This window comes from Mus musculus, chromosome X, assembly GCF_000001635.26.
Source record: "Mus musculus strain C57BL/6J chromosome X, GRCm38.p6 C57BL/6J".
NCBI lineage: Eukaryota > Metazoa > Chordata > Mammalia > Rodentia > Muridae > Mus > Mus musculus.
The window spans coordinates 87,757,884-87,782,110 of record NC_000086.7 but is presented as its reverse complement, the minus strand read 5'-3'; the positions used below and the strand labels follow the sequence as shown (position 1 = coordinate 87,782,110).

Genomic DNA, 24,227 nt, shown 5'->3' with positions numbered 1-24,227 from the left:
CATATTAAATCAATTGAAGAGATGAGTGGAGATTCATTAGCTTGGACTAGCCACTTATGTGGAGCCATTTCTTAGAGGAATGATTTAAGACATTACTAGTTTTCACACTGTAGAATTGAAATTCTTAACATGAGAATAAATAGTAGCTTCAAATAAAATATAACTCAATATTGTTTTATGTTTATTTTGTTAATTTACGTATATAGCAACCAGTTATATTTTTCAGAAAAATAAAAAAAATCCTTTTTAGTTTACTATATCACTATTTAAACAACTTAAATTTCAAAAGTAGCAGGAAATGTAGTAGATATATATTGATATTTTCAAAAATAATTTGTTTGATTATGTTCTCTTCCTCCTCATATCCTCACACTTCTTCCCTTCTATCCCCTCTTGTAACCTCTCTATTCTCATGTTATGTCTAATAAATCGTTCTGAGATCCCAGGGATCCCCTTATTAGACGTTTAATTATTCCTGTATCACTTCCAGAGCTATATAATTTTATTCATTTCTTCATTCTTTTCTGCATTTTATTATTGGATATAATCTTTGAAAAGTAGCCTTTGTTATTATGTCATTTTTCCTATATGTGAAATTATGATAACAATGTTTCTTTTTCCCATTTTATTCAATAACACTATTTCTTCTTTTAGAAATTTATAAACACATATGATATATATTGTTCATATCTATTTCCATGTCCTTTCCATCCAACTCCACCTAGGATTTTTCCCATTGTGCCTACCTCCAAAATTTATGTCTAGGTTTTAATTAATTAATTTTAACTAACTAGTGGTGCCTATATATGTATAGATGTAGCGTCATATACAGCGTCATGGGCAATCTAATTCTAGCCAGATTTTCCCAAAAGATGAGTAATTCTCCCTCCTCCAGCAGCCATCAACTGCTAATAGCTCATCACCTAGGAATAGATTTTCAGTAGCCACTTCTTCATTTTTTAATTTTTATTTATTGATTGATTTTTATATTTTATACTCCATATTTTATTCCCCCATCCAATCTCCAACTGTTCCACATCACATACCTCCCACCTACCTTCCCTATCTCCAAGTGGATGTCCCCACCCAACCTCCACCACCTCACCTGAGCTATAAACTACCTGGTGCCTCCAGTCTCTTGAGGGTTAGGTGCATTATCTCTGAATGAACACAGACCCAGAAGTCCTCTACTGTATGTGTGTTAGGGGGCTTCATATCAGCTGGTGTATGCTGTCTGTTTGATAGTCCAGTGTTTGAGACATCTCAGGAGCTCAGATTAATTGAGACTGCTGGTCCTCCTACAGGACTGCCCTTTTCCTCAGCTTCTTTTATCCTTCCCTAATTCGACAATAGAGGTCATCTGATTTTGTCCATTGGTTGTGTGCAAATATCTGCATCTAACTCTCTAAGCTGATTTTTAGGGTCTTTTGTGAGGGCTCCATAGCCTCAGAAATAGTGTTGGGCCTTGGGACCTCCCCTTGAGCTGGATCCCACTTTGAACCTGTTGCTGGATCTTCCTTTCCTCAGGCTCTTCTGTATTCCCATCCCTTTCAGACAGGAACAACTATGGGTCAGAGCAATAACTGTGTGATAGCAACCCTGTCTCTCACTTGATGTCCTGTTTTCCCACTGGAGTGAGACTCTACAAGTTCCCTCTCCCCACTGTTGGGCACCTAATCTAAGTTCCCTCCTTTTGAGTCCTGAGAGTCTCTCATCCACCAGGTCTCTGGTGTATTGTGGAGGGTCCCCCAACCTACTATCTCCCAAGGTTGCCTGTTTCCATTCTTTCTGCTGGCCCTCAGGGCTTCAGTCCTTTCTTCTCACCCAATATCAGATTAAGTTCCCCTCCCCTCCCAACCCTCTACCGCCTGTCTACTTGACCTCCCAGGTAAAATTTTTAACTAACTTAATCTAATACTAATTTTTGACCAGTAACAACAGATGAACTGATTTCTTTTGTCTGAAAGATTTCAGTGCATTCTTTACCATGATGCAGTTCTCCTCCCACATCCAAAATGTTTTCAGAGTTTTTGGAGACACAGATAGATATGGATTTTCTATCTATGGCTGAGCATTCACAGTTGCTTCTTTTGATCACTTGAAGTAGTAATGAGTCTCTAATGATTGCCCACTGCAATAAGAAGCTTCTCTGGCCAAGGTTATAACAAATAAATATTTAGAAGGATGTTTGATGACATGACCATTTAGAAAAGCAGGAACAATTGATCCTCACAAATTGCTAGCCATTGGTTTTGGCAATGTTCGCAGTAGCAAACTTGAATCAACTCTTATGGAACAGTTATCAAATACATTTCAGTGAAGTGGTTGGTTCCTCCATAAATAGCCTTGTCACTAGTTTACAATTAGGCATATCTACCTGTCAGTTTATTTTTTTCTTTTTCTTTTTTTTTGCATATATACATATGTACATTTTATTTTTTATTTATTTTTATTTCTTAAATATTTTATTAGATATTTTCTTCATCAACATTTCAAATGCTATCCCCAAAGTCCACTAAACCATCCCCATACCCTGCTCCACAACCCACCCTCTCCTGCTTCCTGGCATTTGCATTCCCCTGTACTGGGGAATATGATCTTCACAAGACCAAGGGCCTCTGCTCCCACTGATATCCAACTAGCCCATCTTCTACTACATATGCAACTAGAGACACAAGCTCTAGGGGTTACTGGCTAGTTCATTTCCTTGTTCATCCTAAAGGTTTGCAGTCCCCTTCAGCTCATTCAGTACTTTCTCTAGCTCCTCCATTGGAGGCCCTGTGTTCCATCCTATAGATGACTGTGAGCTTCCACTTCTGTATTTGCCAGGCACTAGCATAGCCTAACAGGAGACAGCTATATCAGGGTCCTTTCAGCAAAATCTTGTTGGCATATGCAATAGTGTCTGCATTTGGTGGCTGATTATGGGATGGATCCCCGGATATGGCAGTCTCTGGATGGTCCATCCTTTTGTCTAAGCTCAAACATTGTCTCTGTAACTCCTTCCATTGGTATTTTATTACCTATTGTAGGGAGGAATGAAGTATCCACTCGTTGGGCCTTCCTTCTTCTTGATTTTCTTGTGTTTTGGAAATTGTATTCTGGGTATTCTAAGTTTCTGGGTGAATATCCACTTACCAGTGAGTGCATATCATGTGACTTCTTTTGTGATTGGGTTACCTCACTCAAGATAATATCCTCCAGATATATCCACTTGCCTAAGAATTTCATAAATTCATTGTTTTTAATAGCTGAGTAGTACTCCACTGTGTAAATGTAACAAATTTTCTGTATCCATTCCTCTGTTGAAGGACATCTGGGTTCTTTGCAGCTTCTGGCTATTACACATAAGGCTGCTATGAACATAGTGGAGCATGTGTCCTTATTACCAGTTGGAACATCTTCTGGGTATATGCCCAGGAGAGGTATTGCTGGATCTTCCAGTAGTACTATGTCCAGTTTTCTGAGGAACTGCCAGACTGATTTCCAGAGTGGCTTGCAATCCCACCAGCAATGGAGGAGTGTTTCTCTTTCTCCACATCCTTACCAGCATCTGCTGTCACCTTAATTTTTGATCCAAGCCATTCTGACTGGTCTGAGGTGGAATCTCAGGGTTGTTTTGATTTTCATTTCCCTGATGATTAATGATGTTGAACATTTTTTTTTTCAAGTGCTTCTCAGCCCTTCAGTATTCCTCAGTTGAGAATTCTTTGCTTAGCTCTGTACCCCATTTTTAATGGGTTTATTTGAATTTCTGGAGTTCAGCTTCTTGAGCTCTTTGTATATATTGGATATTAGTCCCCTATCAGATTTAGGACTGGTAAAAATTTTTCCCTATCTTTTGGTGGCCTTTTTGTCTTATTGATATTATCTTTTGTCCTACAGAAGCTTTGCAATTTTATGAGGTCCCATTTGTCGATTCTTGATCCTACAGCATGGGCCATTGCTGTTCTGTTTAGGAATTTTTTCCCCTGTGCCCATATCTTTGAGGCTTTTCCCTACTTTCTCCTCTATACATTTCAGTGTCTCTGGTTTTATGTGGAGTTCTTTGATGCACTTAGAGTTAAGCTTTGTACAAGGAAATAAGAATGGATCAATTCTCATTCTTCTACATGATAACTGCCAGTTGTGCCAGCACCATTTGTTGAAAATGCTGTCTTTTTTCCACTGGATGGTTTTAGCTCCCTTGTCAATGATCTAGTAACCAGAGGTGTGTAGGTTCATTTCTGGGTCTTCAATTCTATTCCATTGATCTACCTGTCTGTCATTGTACCAGTACCATTCAGTTTTTATGACAATTGCTCTGTAGTATAGTTTGAGGTCAGGGATGGTGATTCCAACAGAGGTTCTTTTATTGTTGAGAATAATTTTTGCTATCACATATGAATTTGTAAATTGCCCTTTCTAATTCTGTTAACAATTAAATTGGAATTTTGATGTAGATTGCACTGAATCCATAGACTACTTTCAGCAAGATAGCCATTGTTACTATATTAATTCTTCCAATCCATGATCATGGGAGGTCTTTCCATCTTCTGAGATCTTCTTTGAATTCTTTTTTCAGAGACTTGAAGTTCTTATCGTGCAGATCTTTCACTTCTTTAGTTAGACTCCCACCAAGGTATTTTATATTATTTGTGACTATTGTGAGAGATGTTATTCCCTTAATTTCTTTCTCACCCTGTTTATCCTTTGTGTAGAGAAAGGCCACTGACTTGTTTGAGTTAATTTTATATCCAGCTACTTCACTGAATCTGTTTATCAGGTTTAGGAGTTCTCTGGTGGAAATTTTAGGGTCACTTATATATACTATCATATCATCTGCAAATAGTGATATTTTGACGTCTTCCTTTACAATTTGTATCCCCTTGATCTCCTTTTGTTGTCTAATTGCTCTGGCTAGGACTTTAAGTACTATATTGAATAGGTAGGGAGAAAGTGGGCAGCCTTGTCTAATCCCTGATTTTAGTGGGATTGCTCCAAGTTTCCCTCCAATTAGTTTGATGTTGGCTACTGGTTTGCTGTATATTGCTTTTGTTATATTTAGCTATGGGCAAATACAGAAGTGGATGCTCACAGTCATCTATTGGATGGAACACAGGGTCCTCGATGAATGAGCTAGAAAAAGTACCTAAGGAGCTGAAGGGGTCTGCAGCCCTATAGGAGGAACAACAATATAAACTAACCAGTACCCCCAGAGCTCCCTGGGACTAAACCACTAATCAAAGAAAACACATGGTGGGACTCATGTCTCTAGCTGTATATGTAACAGAGCATGGCCTAGTTGGCCATCAATGAGAGGAGAGGCCCTTAGTCTTGTGAAGATTCTCGACCCAGCATAGAGGAATGCCAAGGCCAGGATATAGGAGTAGGTAGATTGGGGAGCAGTGAGAGGGAAAAGGTTATAAGGGATTTTCGGGAGGAAACTAGAAAAGGGGATAGTATTTGACATGTAAATGAAGAAAATATCTAATAAAATATTTAAACTCTTATAAAAAAGAATGGAAGAATACAATTCTACTGGATTTGTTCCTTTTTAAAAAAATTGTTTTAGAATTTGGTTCCTTAATCCCTCTTTATAGTCCAGACTTATTCCCCTCCCAGTCTGCCCCCTGACCTCTCCCCTTCCCATGCCTCCTCCCTGGACCCCATCTCCAAGAGGATGTCCCCACCCACCACCACCCCCAGGCCTCCCCATTCCCTGCGGCTTAAATCTCCTGAGGGTTAGGTCCATATTCTCTCACTCAGTCCAGACCCAGCAGTCCTCTGCTGTATATGTGTCAGGGGCCTCAGAGCAGCTGGTATATGCTGCCTGGTTATTGTCTCAGTGTCTCAGAGATCTTGACCCAACAAGTAGCTGAAAGAGTCAGATGCCTGATACTAGCACCCAACCAATGGACAGAAGCCAGGAACCACTGTGGTTGAATTGAGGAAAAGATGGAAGAAGCTGAGGAGGAGAGCAGCCCCATTCTTATGTATATTTGTGAATCAATAAAATACTAGTTATTTCACTCACCATCAAAAATTTATTAAAATTAATAAATTATCTCTTAAGCATAGATATATCAAATCTACTAAGGTAACTAATTTGATCTATACCAATTAATACATTTTGATAACTTCTAATACTTAATCCTTTCTTCACTTTTTCACATATTTTCTGTTTTTTTGATACTGATATAGACAAATAAGAAGTTATATATATTCTCAAGGATAAAGTTAGTGACATAAGTCAAATATGTATACCCCAAAATGCATTTCTAATCATTTTGTGAAATAAACAATGTTCCTACTGTTTCACATAAAACATACAAATAAAACCTAAAAGGGGAAAAAAAACACAAAATAAAATCATTTTCTCTTGATGCAAACATCAATTTGGTTTAGGAAACAATCATTTTGTTTTGTGTAAAAGTATCCAGTATTTCATAATGGAACTTTATGAGTAGGTCTTCTTTTTCCCATTGAGTAAAATCCCTCTTGTTCATATTTGTTGGCTTATACAAATGTATGTTGGAGGAGAGGAGAAAGCTAGATGTCTCACCAAGTAAACTTCACTTACTGCCAGGCACTTACTGCCCATCCTAATGACCTCAGCTTGATCTCTGAGAACCACATGGATAAAGAAGAAAACGAATGGTCACAAATTGTCCTCTGATCCATACACCTGCTTGCATGCATACTCAGTCTAAGTAAATTGAAGTAAAGTACGAATGCAATTCAGGTATTTTAAATACCTTTTCATGTGTTAATTTTGATGTCATTTCTCTGTTTTGGCTCTTTGATGTAGAATGTATTAATTGGATTTTCAAATATTGACCCAGAATTACACACAAGAATAAATCCCATTAGTTCTTGGCTTATATTTACCATGTTTATCCTGATGAATTTGGCTTGCTAATACATTGCTAAAAAATTTTGCACGTATATTTATGTGGAATACTCATCTAAAATTTTTCATTTTTGTAATATCTTTCAGTTTGTTGCTGACACTTTAAGGTAGAAAATACTTGATTCTTTTGTTTTCTGAACCAAATTGAAGGAGAGATTCCTGATTTTACATTTTCAAGGTTATTAGATATTTAATCATTTACTTAATCAGCATGAAACTATTCATTTTGTGAGTTGGGTAAGAGTATATGGCTTTAAATAAATTAGTCAATTTCAAGTGACTTTCCCAGTTATTGGGATAAGTAAATATCTTTGATATTACCTACTATCCATAGTACCAGTGTCTTGTTTTTAATAGTCTTAAATTTTTTCCTTTTTTTTATTATTTTGTTTTTTTTAAATTAGGTATTTATTTCATTTACATTTCCAATGCTATCCCAAAATTCCCACACCAGCTCCCCTACTCCTCCCCCACCACCCATTCCCACTTCTTGGCCCTGGCGTTCCCCTGTACTGAGGCAGATAAAGTTTGCACGACCAATGGGCCTCTCTGATGGCCAACTAGGCCATCTTCTGATACATATGCAGCTAGAGACACGAGCTCTGGGGGGGTATTGGGTAGTTCATATTATTGTTCCACCTGTAGGGTTGCAGCTCCCTTTAGCTCCTTGGGTACTTTCTCTAGCTCCTCCATTGGGGGCACTGTGACCCATCCAATAGCTGACTTTGAGCATCCACTTCTGGGTTTGCTAGGCCCCGGCATAGTCTCACAAGAGTCAGCTATATCTGGGTCCTTTCAGCAAAATCTTGCTAATGTATGCAATGGTATCAGCGTTTGCAGGCTGATTATGAGATGGATGCCAGGATATGGCAGTCTCTAGATGGTCTATCCTTTCATCTCAGCTCCAAACTGTGTCTCTGTAACTCCTTCCATGGGTGTTTTGTTCCCAGTTCTAAGAATGGGCAAAGTGTCCACACTTTGGTCTTCGTTCTTCTTGAGTTTCATGTGTTTAGCAAATTGTATCTTATATCTTGGGTATTCTAAGTTTCTGGGCTAATATCCACTTATCAGTGAATACATATTGTGTGAGTTCTTTTACTTTCTTGTTTTTTCTAGGACGTGGTTTTCGTCCTTGTATTGTTTTTTTTTTTGTTTGTTTGTTTGTTTGTTTTTTTGGTTTTTTTTTTCTGTTATTATCTTTTGAAGGGCTGGATTCATGGAAAGATAAGGTGTGAATTTGGTTGAGTCGTGGAATACTTTGGTTTCTCCATCTACAGTAATTGAAAGTCTGGCTGGGTATAGTAGCCTGGACTGGCATCTGTGTTCTCTTAGTGTCTGTATAACATCTGTCCAGGATTTTCTGGCTTTCATAGTCTCTGGAGTAAAATCTGGTGTAATTCTAATAGGCTTGCCTTTATATGTTACTTGACTTTTTCCCTTGCTGCTTTTAATATTCTATCTTTATTTAGTGCATTTGTTGTTCTGATTATTATGTGTAGGGAGGAATTTCTTTTCTGGTCCAGTCTATTTGCACTTCTGTAGGCTTCTTGTATGTTCATGGGCATCTCTTTCTTTAGGTTTGGGAAGTTTTCTTCTATAATTTTGTTGAAGATATTTGCTGGCCCTTTAAGTTGAAAATCTTCATTCTCAGCTACTCCTATTATCTGTAGGTTTGGACTTCTCATTGTGTCCTGGATTTCCTGGATGTTTTGAGTTAGAAACTTTTTGCATTTTGCATTTTCTTTGATTGTTGTGCCAATGTTCTCTATGGAATCTTCTGCACCTGAGATTCTCTCTTCCATATCTTGTATTCTGTTGATGATGCTCTAATCTATGGTTACAGATTTCTTTCCTAGGGTTTCTATCTCCAGCGTTGCCTCATTTTGTGTTTTCTTTATTGTTTCTACTTGCCGTTTTAGGTCTAGTATGGTTTTGTTCATTTCCATCATCTGTTTTGATATGTTTTCCTGTTTTTCTATAAGGACTTGCAACTCTTTAGCAGTGTTCTCCTGTATTTCTTTAAGTGAGTTATTAAAGACCTTCTTGATGTCTTCTACCATCATCATGAGATATGCCTTTAAGTCCGGGTCTAGGTTTTCTGGTGTGTTGGGGTGCCCTAGACTGGCTGAGGTGGGAGTACTGGGTTCTGATGATGGTGAGTGATCTTGGTTTTTGTTAGTAAGATTCTTATGTCTGCCTTTCGACATCTGGTAAACTCTGGAGTCAGTTGTTATAGTTGTCTCTGGTTAGAGCTTGTTCCTCTTGTGATTCTGTTACTCTCTACCAGGAGACCTGGGAGACTAGCTCTCTCCTGAGTTTCAGTGGTCAGAGCACTCTCTTCAGGCAGGCTCTACTTTTTCAGGGAAGGTGAACAGATATCTGGCATTCAGACTTGCCTCCTGGTAGAAGATGAAGGCCCGAGACAGGACCTATCCCTGAAGCTGTTAGCTTCTGTAGTCCACACTCTCACCTGTGTAGACTAGTCTCAGTGGAGTCCCGGATCTAAGATGTCTCCCACAGATGCTCAGGCAAAGCTCTTCCGGCCTGGGCAGACACCTATCCTCTGGCAGGTAAGGTGCCCGAATGTCTCTGCCTCAGAAGCTCTGTGGCTCCTGCCTGTCCCAGAAGCTGTTAGCTTCTGTAGTCCACCCTCTCACTTGTGCAGAGTAGTCTTGGTGGAGTCTGGGATCCAAGATGTCTCCTGCAGATGCTCAGGCCAATAGTCTTAATTTTGTTCTACATGTCTTATTGATGTATTCATTTTATTGCTTTTCTGAAGGACTAGCTTTTTTATGATGTTTGGTATTTTCTAGACTTTTAAAAAATTATTTGTAATTTGGCGTGATTTTGTCCTGTGTGTCTGTTTCCGTGGAACAGCAGGCAGTTATTTTCTATCCAGCTTCTCTCACACCGAAGTGTGTCCCTCCACCTCATGGAAGAATCAATGGAAATGGACATGAGTCCTCCTAGGCCTCAGAACTATTTTTTTTTTCAGCTGTGAACTAAATGCTGATAAAGACTATCACTTTAAAGTGGATAATGATGAAAATGAGCACCAGTTATCATTAAGAATGGTCAGTTTAGGAGCAGTAGCAAAAGATGAGTTACATATCATAGAGGCAGAATGAATGAACTATGAAGGCATTCCAATGAAAGTAACACGGGCAACTTTGAAAATGTCTGTACAACCAACAGTTTCCCTTTTGGGACTTTGAAATTACACCACCTGTGGTCTTAAGGTTGAAGTGTGTTTCAGGGCCTGTGCACATTTGTGGACAGCACCTAGTAGTTGTAGAGGAAGATGCAGAGTCTAAAGATGAAGATGAGGAGGATGTAAAACTCTTAGACATGTCTGGAAAGCAATCTGTTCCTGGAGGTGGTAACAAGGTTCCACAGAAAAAAGTAAAACTTGATGAAGATGATGAAGATGAAGAAGAAGAAGAAGAAGAAGAAGAAGAAGAAGAAGAAGAAGAAGAAGAAGAAGAAGAAGAAAAAGAAGTAGAAGTAGAAGAAGAAGATGATGATGATTTTGATGAAAAGGAAACTAAAGTTCCCAGTGAAGAAATGTGTATGAGATACCCCAGCAAAAAATGCACAAAAATCAAATCAAAATGGAAAATACTTAAAACCATCAACAAGATCAAAAGGTCAATAGTCCTTCAAAAAAACAGAAAAAAAAAACCAAAAACCAAAACAAAAACTCCTAAAACCCCCCAAAGGACCTAGTTCTGTAGAAGACATTAAAACAAAAATGCAAGTATAGAAAAAGGTGGTTTTCTTCCCAGAGTGGAAGGCCAATTTCATTAATTATGTGAAAAATTCTTTCCAGATGATGGACCAGGAGGCTATTAAAGATCTCTGGCAGTGGAAGAATTCTCTTTAACAATATGAACTAACCACTACCCACAGAGCTCATGTCTCTAGGTGCATATGTAGCAGAAGATGGCCTAGTCAGCCATCATAGGGAAGAGAGGCCCCTTGGTCTTGCAAACTTTATATGCCCCAGTACAGGGGAATGCCAGGGCCAAAAAGTGGGATTGGGTAGGTAGGGGAGCAGGGTGGGGGGAGGGTATAGGGAACTTTTGGGGTAGCATTTGATATGTAAATTTAAAAAATCTAATAAAAAGAAGAGTATAAGCCAAACAAACTCTAAAAAGAAAAAAAGTAAAAGAAAATTATTTAAAGAGTTTGAAATATTCTGTCTTACTTCATTTCTGTAATAGTTGATATCTGGCTGTCCTTTTTCTAATGCAAAGTGCGAACTTTTCTTACTGTGTTTGATAAATGTTGTCCAGGTTCAATTGCCAAGAATGTGTGTCTAAAATGCCTGTTTAGCTTTCAAAGATGGAACTCCACCCTTTATTTGGTTTTAAGTATGTATGGAATGTTATGATAGGACATAGTAATAGTGGTGGTCAGATGTGGACATGGTAGGGAGACAAAAAATATACATGTGAAATAAACTCAGTATTTTAAAAATAATTGTGTAGCCAATGCCATTGAATTTCCTTAAGCATTCCTTTTTCTCATTTCACTGATTTTTGAATAGTTATATTATTATTTATAAATAAAAATATTTTAAATTCTCTTCAGAATTTTGTATATATTCTATTTAGAAATATATTATTTTAATTTTCTTAATAGAGATTTCCAAAAACCTTGTTTTTACTTTTATTTCTATTATATTAGGAAAATAACTCACACATTTTCTTTTTTATTATTTGTTTAAGGAGTATTTTATGGCATAGAATATTGTAAGTTTTAAGAACTGTTCCATGTAAGCTTAAGATGAATGTATATTCTGCTGTTGTTGAGTAAAGTAATCTATAAATGTCAACTATGTCAAGCTACTTGATAATGCTCTTCTTGTCAACTATATCCTTAGTGATTTTCTGCCTTCTTGCCCTATCCATTATTGAAAGATGTAACTTAAAATCTCCAACTATAATTGTAATATTGCCTTTTTAACCTTTTTATCATCTGCTGTTACCTCATACATTTTAATACTATCTTATTAAGGATGTGTATATATATAATACATCCTTAATAAGATAGTATTAAATCTATATATGTGTGTGTGTGTGTGTGTGTACAATATAATATTATTCCTATTAGGATAATTTAGAGACTATTATTATAAGTCTTCTTTATCTGAAATGTACATAACTATTCCAGGTTTAAAATTTAATATCTGTACGCTTCATCACAATACTGTCCTTTATAATGAGTATAACTTAGTCTTTATATTTTAATTTTTCCATTAATAAAATATGCTTTAATTTACATTAACAGTCACTGGTTTTACATTTTTTGAAATTTATTAGTTTGTGGGTGTGAATGTGTGTGTGTGTCTGTACATATAAGGATGTAAAATTGCTCTGCTATGTTTGTGGACAGAGGAAAATTAGCAGGAGTACAAACTGAGTTTGTCAGGCTTGGTAGAAGATGAGTTTATCCAATAAGTAATCATACCAGCCCAGTTGCTTTCTTTTTGTTGTTTTTATTTTTGTTTTTTGTTCTTTTTTTGTTTGGTTGGTTGGTTTTGTTTGTTTGTTTGTTTTTGTTTTTTGTTTTTCCAAGACAGGGTTACTCTGTGTAGCCCTGGCTGTCCTGGAACTCACTTTGTAGACCAGGCTGTCCTTGAACTCAGAAATCCTCCTGCCTCTGCCTCCCAAGTACTGGGATTAAAGGCGTATGCAACCACCACCCAGCACCCAGTTGCTTTTTAATTGGTGTCTATAAGTGTTAATATTTCAAGTAAACATTAGCATAATTAGATTAGTTACTATCATGCATATAGATAATTTGTATTTATTGTGTTCATTCTTTGAAGAAAGGAAACAAAAGTTGTTATATTTATAATTTCCCAAGTAATACATTAATGTGTTTTTAAGGAGTTGTGCATATATATTTCTGGATATGCCAATCTTGAACATCATATCCAGCTTTCTTTGCACAGAATCCATTGCCTTCCATAATCATATAAATATATCCATATAGTACTTATTTGGGCAACCTTTAAATCAAACTATATGAATTTAGAAAACTATAAATTAGAGGATTTTTTAAACTTTTTTTTCTATTTTTGAACCTTTCAAACACTGACCCTTTTACTTTTTTCCATTTTCTTTTTTTAATGGATATTTTCTTTTCTTGTATTTCAAATGTTATCCCCTTTCCAGATTCCCTCCCCCACCCCGCAAACCCCTTTATTCTTCTTCTATGTGGGTGTTCCTCCACCTACCCACTCCCTTCTTCCTGCCCTTGAATTCCTCTACACTGGGGCATCAAGCCTTCATAGGCCCAAGGGCCTTTCTTTCCATTGATGCCCAGCAAGGCCATGCTCTGCTACATATGCAGCTGGAGCCATGGGTCCCTCCATGACTACTCCTTGGTTGGTGATTTAGTTCCTGTGAGCACTGGGGGGTCTGGTTGGTTAATATTATTGTTCTTCCTATGGGTTTGCAAACATATTCCTGATACATGTTAACATTTTTACATCAAAAATAACTTTTGATATAATTGTTAAATGTAAACCTAGGACTCTACATCAATATTTTTATTTCATGAGTCAGTACATATTTACTTGTTTTCCACTTCATTAATGGAAAAAGTTGCTAACAGAGCTATATGCTCCAATACAATGTCTCAGAAGCAGGAACAAATTTACAAATCACAACTAATTTACCCTATCATATCAAAGAGCTAACTTCACTGAAGAAAATAAGATAACAGTTTTCATTTAAAGGGCAAGAAAAAGAAAGAAGGAAAGAAGGAAAAAGTAAAGAAAGAGAGAAAGAAAAGAAAAAGAGAAAGAGAGAAAGAACGAAAGAAAGAGAAAGAAAGAGAGAAAGAAGGTTTTTAGAATCAGTTCTACAACACATTTGGTTTTCTGTAGCAGTTTGACAGATGAGTAATGTAGATAACAGTGACTGCTTAAGTGTTCTTATGAGTAACCCTAATTCATCATTGTCTAATGGTTAATAGATTTAGAGTAGCTGCATTAAAACAACACGTGCAGTATTTTTCAAAAGAATGTAATTTGTCTTGTTTTTGTCATGTTGGCAATGGAAAATAGTTTTATTTTGATAAAGGTTACAGAATTTATTGGGAGGAGATATCTGATGACATCAAAGGTCTTTCTCAAAGCAATTTCAGATACCAAGATTACATATTGAAGCTCACTCCCTTGACACAGTTGTAAACCAAAGATTTTATAGAGGCAGGATAGAATACTAATCGGCCATTATATTTTAACCAATACAGTTAATTCATAATCCTTATTGGATGAAGGTTATTACAAAACTAGATGGTAAGCATTTGAAATAAAGTAACCACATGAGTTAACAAGCCTTAAATTCAGACGGAAGGATTTGGTTGATATTTGGTGTGGGGTGGGGTGATCTGTTAATTTCTGAATGGAAGTAAGAGTGGATATGGGGAAGAGGGGAGTTGTCGGGTGGGGTAGAAGGAGGAGTGGAGGGTGGGGAATTTGTGATGAGGATGCATTGCATGAGAGATTGATAGTAACAGAACTAACTCCATGAGTCTTTAATATTTCCATTACTGAATAAGTCAAGGTCAAGTTTACAGTATAGGCAGGTCAAACCAGCTACAGCTTAAAGATTTAAATAGAACTTTCATTAAATTATTTATTTTACAACTAAAATATTTTCCTTGAAATTATTTGTTCCATACAACACTGTCTCATTATTTTTACCATTTCAATTTAAAAAAAATCTGTACTCATATTTGATACTATAAAACCAAGAAACTGCACTTATCACTAATTCATTTAACTTGCAATTAAAGAATCAACCATTCCTCCATGTTGGGCCATTTCTCTGGTACAAGTCCTCTTATTAAATCGTCTCCTCTCTGTTATTTTACAATTCATCTTTATGTTTCAGCTTCACTTTTGTTGCTTTGGGGAAGTATCTGTGGGACCTTAAATAATGCCATGATATAAAATGGTCCTTTCTGCCAAGGCAGATCAACTGAATTCAATCCCAGGAAAATACATAATAAGGGGAAAACAAACAAACAAATAACCCCAAACAGCAAGATGTCCTCCAATTGCTACCAACATACCTTGGCATGGGTATATCCATGCATGTATGCATGTATGCACACAAGATAAATAAATAAATAAATAAATAAATAAATAAATAAATAAATAAATATATTTGTTTTGAAATCTTTATTTTCCTAAATTTGAAAACTGCTGTGCTAATATTGTTAGGGCTTAAGAACTGAATTACATTCACAGCCTTTCAAATATTTATTTTGTAAATTATATTGGACAATGAGGATCATCACTAAAACTTTCTACATTTCCTATTGTTTTTATTGATTCTTTCCATAAGGCAGTATGTGTAGCTATTTATATTAAAAGCAAATTTTTCATTGATTTATGTCCTACCATATTCAATTTATTTTCCGTGACAAATACTTTAAAACTACTAAAAGTAACCATTTACAAGGTGATATTCAGTAGCATGGATTTCTTTTCTAATGTGGAGTTCTAAAGAACAATCTAATGATCCAAGAAGATGAGCAAAGATATTTAGCAACTGAAAATTTATTGCAAGGATAGCTTCCTAGATGTACTTTTTAAATCATGAGTCATGTGTATTTGACAGGTGACTATTTGACATTAGAGTAGAAAACCTGCAATACCAGAAGGGGATGTATGCAGTCCTCTAATCCATCTGTAAATTGTCAAATTGCAACTATAGAGACTTCGTTCTAAGTAATGCATGCTATTTCCAGTTCTAAATTGCACTTAGAATTTTAGATTGCACTTCATAATCTCAAGCTGAACAGTTGCTTGTAAAAGCTATTTCAGTTTCAATATAAGGAAGTGATATCTCTTCCAATAAAAAGCAAGTTTCTCATTTAATGGCAGTGTTGTGTATCCTGTAAGATGAATAACAACAAGGAAAATAGAGAACAAAAGGAATACTTAGGGGAAAAGGTGAGAACTTTGTCTCCAATGACTCAGAAAAATGGAGATGTTTGTTTCCTTTAAACAGCTCACAGGGAAAATCTCATGAGACAGCTCTGTCTGCCTGAAGTTTTGATCTAGCTATATAATATAAGTTCTAAGTCTATAAAGTAGTGTTATCAAACAATTTGCCAACTCTCTGTTGAGAAAAACTGAATTGTAGACATTTTGTGCATATTTATGTTGTTGCTACCATCATTATTTTAATACTATACTCTGATATATATTACTGAGAACTTGTAACATATTACTACTTATTTTCTACATATAAAGTTGGAAAATAGAAAAACTGTTCGGAAGGTATTTCGAATGAAATAGAAATGACTAGTCAAACATCAATGTTTCTTTCTTTTCTTTGTATTTCTTTAGTACGCTTAATACAAATTCTGTGAAATTACAGTAAATACCTAGTGTCTGGGTTAATTCACAAAGGTGAGTAAACATGTGCTTTACTCACAAAAACTTAACTCTCAGAAATTAACATAGAAGATGAAAATAGGCCACACATTTGAAAGAACCATAAATCATTTGGAAGGTGTCAAACATTCATCAAATAGCCATCTAATGTTGAGAAAATTTAGACACTCTCAATTGTAAATGATTTCCTCAGCAATTAATCTTAAACCATACCTCCAACTTTATACTTGATTTCACATAACAAAAAGGAAATCTTGAAAAGAAAGTATTGCATAAGTCGCTTCAGAATATATTTATATATTATTTCACTCCTTAACTTTAATACTGAGACTCTACATATCTTTTAGTTCCTAGTAGTTCTAAAATGTTTGTACTTTTCATAGTACAGTTACTTATTAAATAATTTGAAGTTATAAAACACACACAATTAGCGAGTAATTTTATTTCACCAAAGTACATCAAATGAGATTGTTATAAATATTTACAGGACTAGTTATACTGAACCAAATATGTATTATCTTATCAAGAGGTATACTTTGTATGTTCTGTGAGGATACACACTTTATGAAATTTTCATGAATTAAATTAACCACTGGACACTGATATTGTTTGCTTCTTCTAAACTGATTAAAATTTAACATACAAAATATAAAATATGAAAATCTTTGCTTTAACTTGAAAAAAAGTAATTCTTTATTCATTTTTAATCATTTTTGAACGAGGTTGACATTATGTCTATCTTGGACAATATAATTGGAATAGGAAATTTACAGTATCCAAAGTGTTCTATTTTTCCTTTGTAATTGGGCCACAGTACTAACTATACTTTTGAGAAAATTTGGTTGAAAATAAAATTGTTTTGAAAATTTCTAACATCCAGATACTGTTTCAGATTAATGACATATATAAACTGATTGATTTTTCTAAAACTACAAGAAGTAAATCCTTACTTTTTCCTCTATATGATCCATGAGGTAATACAATTTACAAACAAGGTTTGATCCCAGCAGAAGGCTTTCCAAAGGTTGTGCTCTTTTCCATTGTATCATGTCTTCAGCATTTGTTCAGTAACTGTAGGTGGGATTGTTAGATTATGTATATTTTACATTTGTGGGAACTAAATGAGATAGTAGATGAAAAATAATTTTCAATAAATTGATACTTTGTAAATACTCGATGCTGTTTTACATATTTTCCAAAGCTCAGTATTCAGTTTCCACTGAGAATGAAAACAATAACATTTCCCCAACTTCTGAACACTATGAAGGAAAAATATTAGTTAGCTTTTAATTTGAGGTGGCTAACAAAGAACTTAGTGAAGTAAGCTACTTATCTATAAAATGAAAATATTAAATTAAAAACTACTTAAGAACATGGGCTGTTTTACAAAGGCTGATTGTGAGTATGAATAACACCAAATTTCTTTTCTACTAATAGTTATTATTATATTGAATTGAGCTCCTACTTTTAATCAGATTAATTCATAAAACTTAGAATAATCACAGAAAGCAGAAACAGATCCTCCAAACATCTTGGTTATTGATACCAGAAATACTGTGTCAACAATGCTAGAAAATTCATTTTTTTGTTGAGATCCACTTTGTATTCTCTTTACTTGGAACTGTTTGGAACTTTGCATACTTGAAGTCCGTTACTGTGGACTTACATTTAATATTTAAAATATCAGCATAATTCAGAGGCCTTTCTTCATCTGGGTTTATGATTATCATAAAGTTGTATGCTTTAAACTCAGTGGTGGGGACTACTTGTGGCATATCAACCCAAGGTAGCCTTTCATGCTTTATCTCTGCAGGAAGTGTGCCACACAAACTTTGTAGAAAGTACCTCCAGAGTTTTTCTTGGGTTCTGTCATTCATTTGACCAGAGATATTGACTAAGCTGTCTGTATTTCCAGCTAAAGATGATGTCATGGAATTTGGACTGGCAGAACACCACACCTGAACATTATAACAGCCAGGTTTTGAAGTATAAATGATATATTGAATGAAATTTTAATGATGAATTAAAGCCTAAAACTATAGCAGTATCTTCTCTCTTCTGGATTTTAAAGTTATCATTTATTTTAATTTTAAATATTTTATTATTTAAAACATTTTAAAATTTAAATATATTTTGATCATATTCTTCCCCTCCCCCAAGTCCTTTCATATCATCTCCTCATCCACACCCCAACTGGTAAGTTATTCCTCAAAAATAATTTTTAAAAAATCAATAAAACAGTCTCCCTCAAAAAATCCTAGAAAACAAAATAAAAAAATCAAAAAAGGTAAAAAAAAAAATCAAAACAAACTAAAACAAAACAACCAAACCAAACCACCACCACTAAACTGTAAGTGAATAAAAGCACACAAAGCAATTATGGAGTCCATTACATGTTGTTCCACTACACCTGAACAAGAGGACTGCCCTGGAGTGGTTGGTATACAAAGTGTCACTCCATTGCAGAAAAGTTAATCCCTCTCCTAGCAAGTATAAATGCCACTATAGTTGGCAATATTTACCCTAGTGGCTAGGTTTTTATCCAATCACTTATTCATCAATCAGATAATCAACCAATCAATAAAACATAAGATAAATTAAAAGTACCACATTGAAGCTATATAGGACACATCAACAGAAGGAGAAAATCTCGAGAGGAGGAATAAATATCAGAGACTCAATTGTTTGCACGGTCTAGAATTCTAGAAAAATACTAAACTGGAAGCCATAATATATATGCAGAGGACTGAAGAGCAAAATGCAGACCTTGTGAGTTCATGTGAGCTAAGTTCATGTTAATTTAAAGGGCCCCCTTTTTTGTGTCCTTCATTACTTTTGGCTCTTACATGCTGCCTCCTCTTGCAGGTGGTTCCCTAATCCCTGATCTGAAGGATTTAATGGAGCCCTCCCATTTAGGGCTGAATGTTCTGAGTCCCATAACCTTATGTCTAATATCTGGCTGTGAGTCTCTACATTTAATCGCCCCTCTACTCCAGGGATATTTGCAGCCACAGCTTAATTAATCTTTAAATCACAGCAAAGAAGATTTGAATTTAGAGGTTTTTTTTTTTTTTTTTTTTTTTTTTTCTGAAAAGTCCATTTTGTTAGAGCTGTCTCTTATGATAACCACCATTGGTTTTCTATTATAAAATAGAAATGTTCATCTCTGAAGCAAGAGTTAAAGATCATAGCCTCATCTACATGTGTTTTTTTTTGCTTGAACAAGGTTGTCTTCACTACCCTAAGAAAAAAATGGATTTATGAGATATTCTTTGCTTCTTTTTTTTTCAATTTTTTTATTAGATATTTTCTTCATTTACATTTCAAACGCTATCCTGAAAGCCCCCTATACCCTACCCCCTGCCCTGCTCCCCTACCCACCCACTCCTAATTCTTGGCCCTGGCATTCCCCTGTACAGGGGCATATAAAGTTTGCAAGACCAAGGGGTCTCTCTTCCAAATGATGGCCGACTAGGCCATCTTCTGCTACATATGCAGCTAGAGACATGAGCTCTGAGGGGTACTGGTTAGTTCATATTGTTGTTCCACCTATAGGGTTGCAGACCCCTTCAGCTCCTTGCTTGCTTCTTGATATAGAAAAAGTAAAGGAAAATGGTGTTTCATATACAAACACACACATAGACACACACAGAGGAGACACAGAGACAGAGTCAGAGAGACAGAGAAGCACAGAGAATGCCATAGATTCACTATTATTTAAAGATTTAGCAATAGAAAATATAACACATTACATTTCCTATCATTGAGTGTGTTTTGTCTCATATTCTAGAGATTCTTGTTTGCTTCAGTTTGGAATAAAGCTGAATATTTCATTTTTGTTTTGATTCATAGTTTGCATAATTTGTAACATCTGGACATCAAAATATTCTAAATAGTTGAGCCTCATTTTAGTTTATGCTTAATACCAACTTGAAATTTAGTGAGATCTCATAATTCTATCATTGCAATAATGGTGGGTCCTAATGGCAGTTCATACAGAGTGATTTTTTAAAATTATTTATTTATTTATTCTAAAGTCCAGATTTTATTCCCCTTCCACTCTACCCTCAGACTGTTCCATACAGAGTGATTCTTAGTACAAAATAAAAGTGCATAAACCATTAATGTTAACCAGCTTTCAAATCTTAAATGACTAATTGTTTATCCAGCCTGTCAAATGGTTTTACATTTAGGATATGCAGCACCTGTGTTGGAAATCATTGTAGAATTGTTTCCACATGGGCATATGAAAAAAGGAAAACCTATAGACTATCTATACTTTCTTCAAATTCCAGTAGAAAATATGTAACTGCCCTTTAAAAGTTTAAAATATGAAAATTTATGCCATAAAATGCTTTTGCACTGTTTTGTGGCCAACACCTCCACTCATCTTATAAAATCAACTACTCTTCATAAGATGTATGATTTTCATCCAAATAATTATACTACAGTTTGTTGAACAATTCCAGTTAAATGCATACCTGTACAAAACACAGGAAATTATTTTCTAAATCGGAAAGCACTAGTTTCTACCTGTCCAATATCTACTTTAAAATTTTGATTTCTATTTTGATCTTGTTGTTACTTGTGACTTACTTTTTAAATTAATATTTTCTTTAAACATATTGACAGTCAATTTGACAAGCTGTCACTTCTGGCAATGTCACATTTTCCATTAGTAATTTCCTTCTTTCAACAACAGCATTAGTCACCTTATCATATAATATTAAGCATCACCTTTTAATACCACTAGATGAAAAATTTTAAACTAAAATAGTTTTGACAATGAAATTATAACAACATATATATGACAAGTATGGGAATATAAAAGAGATCAATCTTTTATGTGTGCATCAATTAAAGGTGTCCATGCTTTTAGAATAGAGGTTTGAATAGATGATTGCTATATCATATCTAATGTTAAAGTAACTCTGGTAACAATAATGATCTTGTGTTGGAAAGCCACCAAGAGGGAAAATTAGTGGGGCTGATAGCAGGCACAAATATGAAGTAATGTATACCATAGGTTGTAGACTCCTCAAAACCTTTGTGTAGAGTTGTCATTAAGTCTTTTACAACTTTGAAATACAACAGAAAGCCACAGAAATAATTTTAGCAAGAAATTAACATATTTTCCTAAGTTGGGTTTTAGAAAATTAATTTACTGAACAGGAAGTCAAGAATATTTATGGGGAGAAAATTATGGCAATTTTGCCTAGATTCATGAACATGCATTTACCCTTTCTTAGTGTAAATTGGATGAATGGTACTAACAGAACACCACATGTGCTCAATAACTGAGAAAGTGATATGCCTGTCTACAGGGACATTAACAATACTTGAACATCTGTTAATGCCTGTTACCCTTAGGAAATTTATTTCATAAAGCATATACTGTTTCAACCCTTATTAACTTATTTCATAAAGGATTATATATCTGACTGTGATCCGTTCACTCAACACGCCTCTGCTCATTGCATGAATGTGAGACAACCCACTGCTCTCTGCAATCACAGTTTATAAATGTACAATTAATGCATTAATTCCATTTGGAAAAAAAATGCCTCTTTTGCTATAAGGTAATGTCATATCCCTAAAAAGGAGTCTCCTATAAAGATGAATTTCAGAGAAAAACTATGAAAATGTACATCACAACAAAAATAGAATTAAAAATTTATATATACTATTTTAAAAAGATGGACATGGAATAAAATTTTCTTGAATTCTAGCTCTGCCACTTATGAGCCATTTGCACTTGAATAAAGTATTTGCCCTTTCTAAGCTTGTTTTCTTATCCTGAAAGAGGAATAAAGACAAGTACTTCACTAAATTGTAATTAATGTGAGGCACCCCATGTAAAAGGATGTAACTCACACACACTAAATATTCAAGACGTAAAGTAACCTTTTTGGCTGTACAGTTAACAGTTGCTTTCATTGTGTCTTTTGACATATGTTTGCCATGGTGTTGCTTCTCATAAGGAAGTAAAATGATTGGTTTTAAACCTTATTCTGTAAAAAAGTGGTATTTTATTACCTTCATTTATAGATTTCTACCTTATCACCATCTCTTCTGGTCACTTAGCAGTAACAGGGAAAAAATGCTACTAGAGTTGCAGCTTTAGCAATTTTGGACAATTGTGAGTGACTGTAGGTCAAGCTTTGACATTTTTCTAGCTACATACCATAGATACAAAGAGATAACAGTGAATTCATGACCACAATACTTGATTTACTAATGTCTTGCAGCCAAATACTATGTACCAGAATACAAGGCTAGATGTTAAAGATCAATAGGCCAAGATCAAATTATTTTGCCTGTACCTAAAATAACGCCTCCGCAGCTTTCCAAATTACTAAATACCAATTGTTCTGTAGTAGTTATGATAAATCAAGAACAATCACTACTCTGTAGGTTACTTATCATATAGAATCATTCCCTCTGTGTACTTGTGGGTGAGAAATCCCCAAATCTGATTATGACTTTGTAAGTTGCTACCTTAACAAAGTAATACATTCTAGCTCTCTACATGTTAAATGCTAACACATAGGCATTGGGATGCTACTCTACAGTTGGAGAAACGTAGAAGATGAAGGAAGAGAAGCAGGAGGAAGATGAGAAGGAGAAGAACAGAGTATGAAAAAGTTCCCTTTCTGATAGTGAGACTTTGAGTAGAGTGTATTAAATTACAGATGACAATGAAACATTTCTGGTTTTCTAAGACCAAAGCATAACATAAAATGATTTAGTAACAAGACTGATTCAAGAAATTAAATAATATTAGACCTGAAAAAAGACACCAAAATTTATCTGGCATAGCACCCCCAAAATAAAGCATTCTAATTAGATGAACATTTTCCCTTCACAATTTACATATTGGTTCTGCAATGTATTGTTTTATTGTTTTTCCCGCCTAGATAACAACTACATATACATATATATCTACATCATATACATATACATATACATATACATATACATATACATATACATATACATATATTCACCAAGAAACAAAAATAACAGCAGTAGAGCCAGTTTTTAAATCTATGGATTTGAGTCAGAATAATTTCAAAGAGAATGTGAACATAGTTCCTTATTTAATTTTACCACTATTTGAACTTTAAAAGAAATAGCTGTTACAATTCATAACACATTAAATACAAGATTAAATCCAATTGTTCAAATGCAAAAATGTATTTTATATTTACCTACTATATACATGGATGAAAGTATTGTAGAGGTTAATGTTGGCTTTCAGTTAGATTAGACTAAAGTAGCCCCAGTGATTGGAAAATTATGACCCTGGGTGTGTTTGCAAGTGTTTTAGGGGATATTTCATTATAATTGCTCCAATCTGATCAATGGATTATCAATTAGGAGGTGGTGAAAGGAAGCAGGTTGGACCTTGTTCTCAGGTGCTATCCAGCTCAAATATCCACTTTTCTCCAATCCTAGTCACTCTCATTTTTCCTGTTTTCTATATGCCAAGACCAAAAGTACAGCTTCTAAATAACACTCTTTACACAAGTTATACTGTCCAAATTCATGCAGTAAAGTAACCTTGTACTAAATTATCTGAAGTCATCAGTTAAAATAATTCTTTCTACTTTAAATTGTTTCTTTTGGGCATTTGTTCACAACAATGCAAAAGTAATAAAGATACTTATTCTACTATAACAACAAATAAAAAATATCTCCTTTTTCCTCTTCTACTCCACCCTCATCACCAGGAAACCTTTCACTCATAGTATTCATTCTTGCATTTTGTTATTTTGCCTACTTGTTATTCCTTTCCCCTCCCAGATTACATGGGATTGTACATAATATATTCTTTTTTCTTTTTTTTTTCTTATCTAATAAGAACTACACTATCTCCCTCTCTGCCATGCCCTTTTATGTCTCATGATA

At 35.0% G+C, this 24,227-nt stretch overlaps 1 protein-coding gene and 1 pseudogene across 1 annotated transcript in view; both read left to right on the top strand.

Annotated features, from left to right (window-relative positions):
- Window positions 1–24,227, top strand: part of Il1rapl1 (interleukin 1 receptor accessory protein-like 1) — a 1,375,012-nt gene that overhangs the window by 333,838 nt on the left and 1,016,947 nt on the right. The window lies entirely within an intron of this gene.
- Gm14776 (predicted gene 14776) lies at window positions 9,729–10,791 on the top strand (annotated as a pseudogene).